The sequence below is a fragment of the Schistocerca americana genome, chromosome X (genome assembly GCF_021461395.2).
Source record: "Schistocerca americana isolate TAMUIC-IGC-003095 chromosome X, iqSchAmer2.1, whole genome shotgun sequence".
Lineage (NCBI taxonomy): Eukaryota > Metazoa > Arthropoda > Insecta > Orthoptera > Acrididae > Schistocerca > Schistocerca americana.
In genome coordinates this window covers 955,335,538-955,344,567 of record NC_060130.1, presented here as the reverse complement: position 1 = coordinate 955,344,567, position 9,030 = coordinate 955,335,538, and positions in this window count along the sequence as shown.

The window sequence follows — 9,030 nt, the reverse complement described above, 5'->3', positions numbered from 1 at the left end:
CATTCCGCACCATTAGTCGGAGGCTATCAGCAACCAAGACTAGGGGATTATCGTCCCATGCATAGGCCCCTGTTAACACCACAACATAAATGGCTGTTTTAGAAGCGGTACCATGACCAGAAAGCATGGATTGCGGAGAATGGTATAGCACTGTGTTCAGAGATGAATTGCGGCTCTGAACTACCATGGATGACCATTGATGTTGATTATGGTGGTGACCTGGGGAGAGGTCCCATTCTTTCAATGTTTTAGAGGGTAATAGAAACTCCTGGCACCGTGGTATGGAGAGCTATAGGGTGTGACTTCAGGTCATGGGTGGTAGTGATTGAGTTACTTCACATGCAAAATTATTGTGGTGCCAATTTTTCAACAGGACAATCCTCACCCATACGTCTATGAGCTATGAGTGATGTTGAGTACTCCTGTGACCAACAAGATCCCTAGATCCATCCACGACAGAACAGTGTGGGACCAGCTCAAGTTCCATTTTGTTTCCTCCTCCCCTTCTGTGTGCTTCACTTTTTTTGTCAGCAATGTGGATTAGTAACAGCAGGGGGCCTGTATCACTTCTGTTTCACTCTATGGCTCCTCTAACTTTCTGGCAGGAAATCACAAATCCAGTCACATAACTGAGATTATACTCCATAGGCAAACAATTTAATTAGAAGCCACTTGTCAGGAGTGGTGTCAAAAACCTTCTGGAAATATGGAAACAACTTTAGAGCCACTGTTGATAGCATTCATTACTTTCTGTGAATCAAGAGCCAGATGTATTTCATAAGAACAATATTTTCTGTGCTGGTCATGAGTCACTAGGTCACTTTTGTTGTATATCATAATTTTTGAACACAGTATATATTATAAAATCCTACTGCGAATTGTTGTCAATTATATAGGTCTACAATTCAGCAAATTACTTCTGTTTCCTTTCTTGTATGTAAGTGTGACCTGTGTACAGTTTTTAGCTATGTATCTTTCATCAAGCTAGTGGCTGTATATTATTCCTAAAAATGGAACCATTTCATCTACAAATTCCAAAAGGAACCTACCCGATACAAAATCTTGACTGAAAGACTTGTCTTTCATACACAATTTAAGTTGCTTCATTATTCCAAGGATACAGTGACTGGTTCTAAATTACTCACATCATCAGCAGTCCTCAGTTTGAACTCTGGCACATTTACTGCATCTTCTTTGGTGATGGAATGCCAGAAAACTTTGTGAAGTAACTCACTCGTCATCGACGATACCACCTTAGCTATCCCTCAGGTAAGATATTGTCTCTTGTCACTGGTATACTTTAGGGACCAGAATTTCATTGTGGAAACTATTAAAAGCATCTCACACTGAAGTTCATGCTAAGTTTTGAACTTCTGTAACTTTGAGATTTTGATTTTTTAAGAATCTAGGTGCTTTTTTCATTCATTCTCCAAGAGTGTCCTGATCTCTTGTTTGTTACTGGGATCTGTTGCATCTCTTATTAATTTACTCGGTAAAAACACTCAATTGATGTCAGACACTATTTCTTTGAATTTAAGGCATGTATGGTTGACAAGGTAAGTTTGGAAGGAATGGAGCTTGCCTCTTAGGAAGACAATTTTTTATCTGCTTTCTTAAATAGACATACTTTACTGTTAATTTATAGCCTTAAATGTTTAACATATAGAATCATATTTATGTAGCGCTCATAAAAACGTATAGAAGCTTCCTTTCCAGTGTCTAGATCATGCAAACATATAAGCAGCTTATCAGCTTTGTTGTTTAGTCCTCTAACATTCTGATGCATAATGGTGACAGAGTTGCTGCTGACTTTGGGTGGAACTCACATGCTATTCATACGATTTCTTTCGTGCATAATCCTTCAATTACTGCACCTCTTTTAAGCAGTCTGAATGACACATTTAATCTAAAAAAGGCTTACCCCCTTACATTTTGAGCTATTAGTTCAGCTAATCTGTCTTTCACCTCCTTGTTAATGTGTAGGTCATGCCTTATGGATCAGCATCTACCAACAGCAGTAATTGACAACACAAATGTGAGTTCCACCCAAAGTCAGCAGCAACTCTGTCACCTCCTGGTTAGCTCACCTAATGGCTTTGTTCATCTATGGTTGATTGTACCACTGCAGAACCTAAAAAAAAAAAAAAACAATATTTTGGTGTGGCGTTGCTCCACTAAGTGTCTCCAGGTCACCCGATACTGCATTCTCCATTCTGGGTCAGGTTGAAGACTGCTTCCCAACTACCAATACCTAGTCCTCCTCACTCTGATCCATAGTCTGTGCCTCAGTTTTCACTAATTACCTGGCCAAGGCAAGCACTAGGTTTTACACATATTTGTGACCTGGTAACCTCATCCTACTTTAGCCAGCCTTAACAATGGAATTATTCTATACTGTTTTTCCTTCCCTTATATATGTTTTGTTGAATGACACACAGTTCAGTAAAACCATCTAAATACATGAAAAAAACTCATTTTACAATTTTAAAATGTCAGTCAGCCATCATCTGAACAATTGCAAAATCAAAAACTCCTTTACAGTATTCAGTATTCAGTATTCAGTATTCAGTTTATTCACCATTGACCACTTACAGCGGAATAGGTCTGAACATTAAATATACAATTAACAACAACTTTACAGTAAAGTTTTTACAATTTAATTCCTTTTCTTTTAGGAATATTCTTATATACTAATGTCAATGCTTATTTCAAAATATTCTGTTATCTTATAAAATGGGTGTTTGAGAAGCCAGTCATAAACCTTACGTTTGAAAATATTATTGGTCAGTGACCGAGCAGATGCTGGAAGTTTATTGAAGAGTTTTAAACTCATTATTTTGTGTGAGTTTGCAGTCTTTGTGAGTCTGTGTCTTGGTATGTCAAAGTCCAGTTTGCCTCTGGTGTTGTGGGGATGTATGTTCTCTCTGGTCTCGAACTCATTTAAGTTGCTTTTGACATAAAGCAGGGCTGTGTAGATGTATAGATTCACCACAGTTAATATCATGTGCTTGATAAAGAGGGGATGGCAGTGTTCCTTGGGCTTAGCTTTGCTTATTATTCTAATTACTTTTTTTTGAATTTTCAGAATTTCACTGACAAAGCAAGAATGTCCCCATAACAATATGCCGTAGGAAATGTGTGACTGAAAGAGGCCAAAATATACCACCTTTAGATACTCATCAGTGACTATATCTGTCAGTCTCCAGATGAGATAACACACTCTTGCTATTCTCTTGCAGATATGGCTAATGTGTTCCTCCCAGTTTAATTTTGAGTCAATGTGGAATCCTAATAATTTTATTGATTTGCTTTCAACAGCCGTAGTTAAACCCAGAATTAGCTCTTGTGTTTTATCAGGATTACACAGGAGTTCATTAGAAGAAAACCAATCCATTACTAGTTCTAGTTTTTCCTGTGTTGCCTGATGCAGTTCTGTTGTGTCATGGTGTGTATTGAGCAACGTTGTATCATCTGCATAACACACAACAGAATTTGCTCCTACATGGTAAGGTAAGTCATTAATTGCAATGATAAACAGAAAAGGACCTAGGACCGAGCCCTGAGGCACTCCAGTCCGAACTTCCTTCAGTGAGGAGCATCTATTTTTAATTGATACATACTGTCTCCTGTTACTTAAGTATGATTCGATTACATCCAAAGATGGTTTGTGTATGCCATAAAATTCCAGTTTTGCAAGTAGGGTGTTAGATGGTATGCAGTCGAAGGCTTTGCTAAGATCGCACAGTACGACTGACACTAGATCCTTATTTTCGAATGCAGTTAACACCTGGTTAACAACTTCAGTGACAGCAGTAGTGGTGTTTTTACCATGCTGATATGCAAATTGTCTGTTGGAGAGGAGATCATGCTTATCAAAATAGTTATTTAGTTGACTGTACATTACATATTCAAAAACTTTAGAAAAAATTGGGACAATAGAAACTGGTCGATAGTTTTGGGGCAGATGCTTATCTCCCTTTTTAAAGACCGGTATTACTTTAGCAGTTTTGAGTGCATCTGGGAAAACTCCAGATTCTAAACAAATATTAAAAATAAAAGAAAGAGGTTGACAGATAAGGTGTATTATTTTTTTCATTAGATAATTAGAAAACCAATAACAGTCCATGCTTTTGGAGTTGGTGAACCTTGCCACAGCTTTTACAATATCCTCTGGGGTGACAACATTCCAGTGGAAAGTATACATACTATGGGGCACAGCACAACGATGATCTAGTGCACAAGTGCCATTTTGCTTGATTTTGTTTTTCAGCTCACTCACTGAGGTTAGGAAATAATTATTTACTTCTTCTGGGACCAGCATTGCATCTTGTGTATGGGTTTGTGAATTATATTGGTTGATGATATCCCATGCTGCTTTACATTTGTTGGGAGCACTTTCAATGTAATGTTCACATGCTTGTTTTTTGGCCAAGGACAGTTTGTCTTTGTAGATTTTTTTACATTTTAGATAAGCTCTATAAGAAGTATTATCTAGCTCAGGTCCTTCTTTACAAGAATTTTTATATATTCTGTACAGTCTGAGCATCTCCTCCCTAGTGAGAGCTAGCTCATCTGTATACCATTTTAGCTGTTTGTTTTTCTGTTTATGTTTAGGGCTACTTTTGATTAATGGTGAGCAGGAGTACCATAACTCTATGAGTATTTCCAGGAATTTGTTAAACACCATTTCACCAGCACCCTTTCCAGGTTGTGTGTTGTATACAAAGTCCCAGTTAACATAAGATATTCTGTCAATAAATAAATTAATATATTCATCTTTCTGCCCTCTTACCCATGTGGCATTAGACTTGATTCCGACTGATTTGTCTGATTTAGGCAACTGATCACAGGAGAATGTTAAAATCAATGGTTCATGATCAGCTAGGGCTCCACTGGCAAGTCTGACGTCGTACATATCTCTAGAAAAATTTACTATAATATTATCTAAGCACGCCTTATCCCGTGTTGGTGTGTAATTTGTACATTGTAAATTTAGTGATCTTAAGATATTAAAAAACGTTCTAGTAACAGGTCCCAGCTGATGAACTGAATGAATTTTTCTCTGCACCTGCCAACCCACAAGTGGCAAAGAGCTGTTGCCCGCAAAAATTTCCAATACCTAACCAACCACAACACTTTCCACCCAAAACACACAACACTAAATACAACAAGAAAAGCAAGAATGAGAATCTCATTGGGAGTGATAGGCAACAACAGTATCAGCATACCCATGATAAAGAATGTCACCGATAGCTTACTGCCTGTCTTAACTGACATTTAATTTTTCTCTTGTGACTGGAACATATTCCAGAAAAGAAGCTCAGTCCAAAGTATCCCCAAGATCAAAAAGCCACACAATTGCCATTCAATTACCAACAATTAGTGTATTACCTTGTATTTCCAAAGCCCTGGAATATATTATTATTGACCAAATTACTGAACACTTGCATGAAATCAACCTACATGACAAATGTTAGGCCAGCTTTCATAAGCACCACAGCACAACATTCCACTAATTAAAGTATCTGTTGAACAGAAATATGCTATGTATAACCAGGAGGCAACAATACTGACACTGCTAGACTTCTGCAAAGCTTTTGATACTGTCACTCTGCCATAAAGCTCAGAAAAATGTGTACTTTATATTTCTCAGGTGTGCAATGAAGTGTTTTGAAGGTTGCCTGAAAAACAGACAACAATGAGTTAATGTGGGATGAAAACTCATTCTTGAAACATGTCCTCTGACAAGTGCCACAAAGGTCAGTCTTAGGCCCACTTTTGTTTCCCTCATATGTCAATGATGTTTAGTCAATTCTGTCCTCCTATAAATATGTATAATTTCCATGCTTAAGATCTCCAGCTTCATGTAAGTGCCAGACATGAAGCTATAAATACTGTCATCAGCCAGATCGTCTTTTGTGGTAATATGGGTGAAAAACTTAGAGCTTAAACTAAATAAATAAATAAATAAATAAAAACCACACATAATCTTACTATCAGAAATTAAGTTCAGAATTCTATGAAAAATTGTCTCTTATTCTGCTTGACGGTATTCAAATACAGTCTCAGGAAACAGTGGAGAACTTGGGTGTTACTTTGGATGAGCATCAAAATGGTGCAGAGAATACTGCCCACATGTGCTAGAAAACTTCCATTTGCCTCTATGTCAACAAAAATTTTGGGACATATTTCCACAGGATGTGAAATGTAACTGAACTTTTACAACTGTGATGTAATTCAACATGGCACAAACAGTGAAAACACTTGACAGAACCAACCATGAATTCTTGTGTGTGTTACCTCTGCGGAATTTGCCAATATGATCTGGTTAGTGCCTCATACACCTAATTACAATGGTTGCAGCCTGACAAGTTACGCGACTCCCACATTACGTCTACTTTGCCGACTCCTCAGTGCGTAATTGCCCCAGTACCTCATAAGAGATTATACGCCTTTCAGGCCATCATAATTTAAACACAAGGTCCCACGTATATACACTGAAGAGCCAAAGAAACTGTTACACCTGCCTAATACGACATAGAGCCCCCACGAGCACGCAGAAGTGCCACAACATGGCATGGCATGGACTCTACTAATGTCTAAAGTATTGCTGGAGGGAAATGATGCCATGAATCCTGCAGGGCTGTCCATAAATCCGCAAGACTATGAGGGGATGGAGATCTCTTCTGAACAGCATGTTGCAAGGTATCCTAGATATGCTCAATAATGTTCATGTCTGGGGAGTTTGGTGGCCAGCAGAACTGTTTAAACCCAATAGAGTGTTCCTGGAACCACTCTGTAGCAATTCTGAGCATGTGGGGTGTTGCATTGTCCTGCTGGAATTGCGCAAGTCCGTGTGAATACACAATTGACATGAATGGATGCAGGTAATCAGACAGGATGCTTATGTATGTCTCACCTGTCAGAGTCTTATCTAGATTTATCAGGGATTCCATTTCACTCCATCTGCACACACCCCACACCATTACAGAGCCTCCACCAGCTTGAACAGTCCCCTGCTGAAATACAGGGTCCATGGATTCAAGAGGTTATCTCCACATCCGTACACATCCACGTGCTTGATACAATTTGAAACGAGACTCTTCCTACCAACCAACATGTTTTCAGTCATCAACAGTCCAATGTCAGTGTGGATGGGCCCAGGCAAGGTGCAAAGCTTAGTGTCGTGCACTCATCAAGGTTACAGGAGTGAGCCTTCAGCTCTGAAAGCCCATATCAATGAAGTTTTGTTGAATGGTTCGCACCACTGACACTTGCTGATGGACCAGTATTGAAATCTGCAGCAATTTCCGGAACGACTGCACTTCTGTCATGTTTGAATGATTCTCTTCAGTCGTCATTGGTCCCGTTCTTGCAGGATCCTTTTCCGGCCTCAGCAATGTCTGAGATTTCATGTTTTACCGGTTTCCTGATATTCACAGTACACTCGTGAAATGGTCGTACAGGAAAATCCCCACTTCATCGCTACCTTGGAGATGCTGTGTCCCATCACTCGTGCACCGACTATACCACCACGATAAAACTCACTTAAATCTTAATAATCACAATAATAATAATAATAATAATAATAATAATAATAATAATAATAATAATGTCATGTGATGAGGGCCTCCCGTCGGGTAGACCGCTCACCTGGTGCAAGTCTTTCGATTTGACGCCACTTCAGCAACTTGCGCGTCGATGGGGATGAAATGGTGATGATTAGAACAACACAACACCCAGTCCCTGAGCGGAAAAAATCTCCGACCCAGCCGGGAATCGAACCTGGGCTCTTCGGATTGACAGTCTGTCGTGCTGACCACCCAGCAACCGGGGGCGGACACTTAAATCTTGATAACCTGTCATTGTAGTAACAGTAACTGATCTAACAACTGCACCAGACACTTTTTTTCTTATATACGCATTGACAACTGCAGTGCCATATTCTGAGTGTTTACATCTCTCTGTGTTTGAATATGCACGCCTATACCAGTTTCTTTGTAGCTTCAGTGTAGTATCCCTGCTGTGCCCATTCACAAAACAAAAATGTTCACTTACTTCTTTGCAGTCACTGCTGGCATCCTCTGGAACAACCTGCCCTGCACTCTGCACACAATCCAATGCCCTGCTGCTTTTAAGTAGTAGTTTCAGCACTTCCTTCCGTCACTCTCTTAACATTTTCTCCAAAAATTAGTCTATATGGCCAACTTTCCCCGTCAAATATTCAAAATAATTATCTTATCTTCTCACAGTTGTACTCCTCCCTTCACGAGTCCTGCCACCTTTTCCCTTATATTTATTAACCGTATGTTGTAATGTTCCTCTTTCCCTCCCTCCTCCACCCCTTTCTCTCTTCCCCATTGCTGCTAGCACACCATTCAAAACCTCCCTTACTGTAACATCTAATTATTGTTTTACTTACCATGTACAATTGTAATTTTTAATTTCCAAATGTACTGTAAACATTCTTACCCTAATATATGTTACATGAAACATGTAGAAAAAGCCTGGTTAGAAGTAAGAGGACCTAATGGCCCTAATATTGCCACATCAAATAAATCAGTAAATAAATAAAATACATTGATTCTGGCATGGGGACAGGTAACAAGTAAACAATGAGTTGTATAGTATTGTATTATCACCATTTGTTGCGAGGGTAAAATGGCATCAAAGAGAAAGAGGGTGGTAATGTCCATGAACAATGTCAATCCATCGGTGATCATAGAGGCATTTGCAAACTTTTCAGGATGCTAGGGGATGGGATTTGGTGGCATAAATGACTGACTGCAAAGTAATGATGACACTGACTACTGTTAGATTTCTCTAGTCATAATGTATTAACTGTTGAAAGTTAGCAATCAACCTGAAAACATTATGAAACAGACAGAGGCAACAAAGAAACTGGGCAAAATAATGGTATATTTGGCTGAAATTACGCTGTTGAAATGCCTGCACGATTGTGCTGCACGTAAAAGACGTACAAAACTTTCCAATTATTTCATCCACTGTTCAAAATTTATGAAAAAGTAA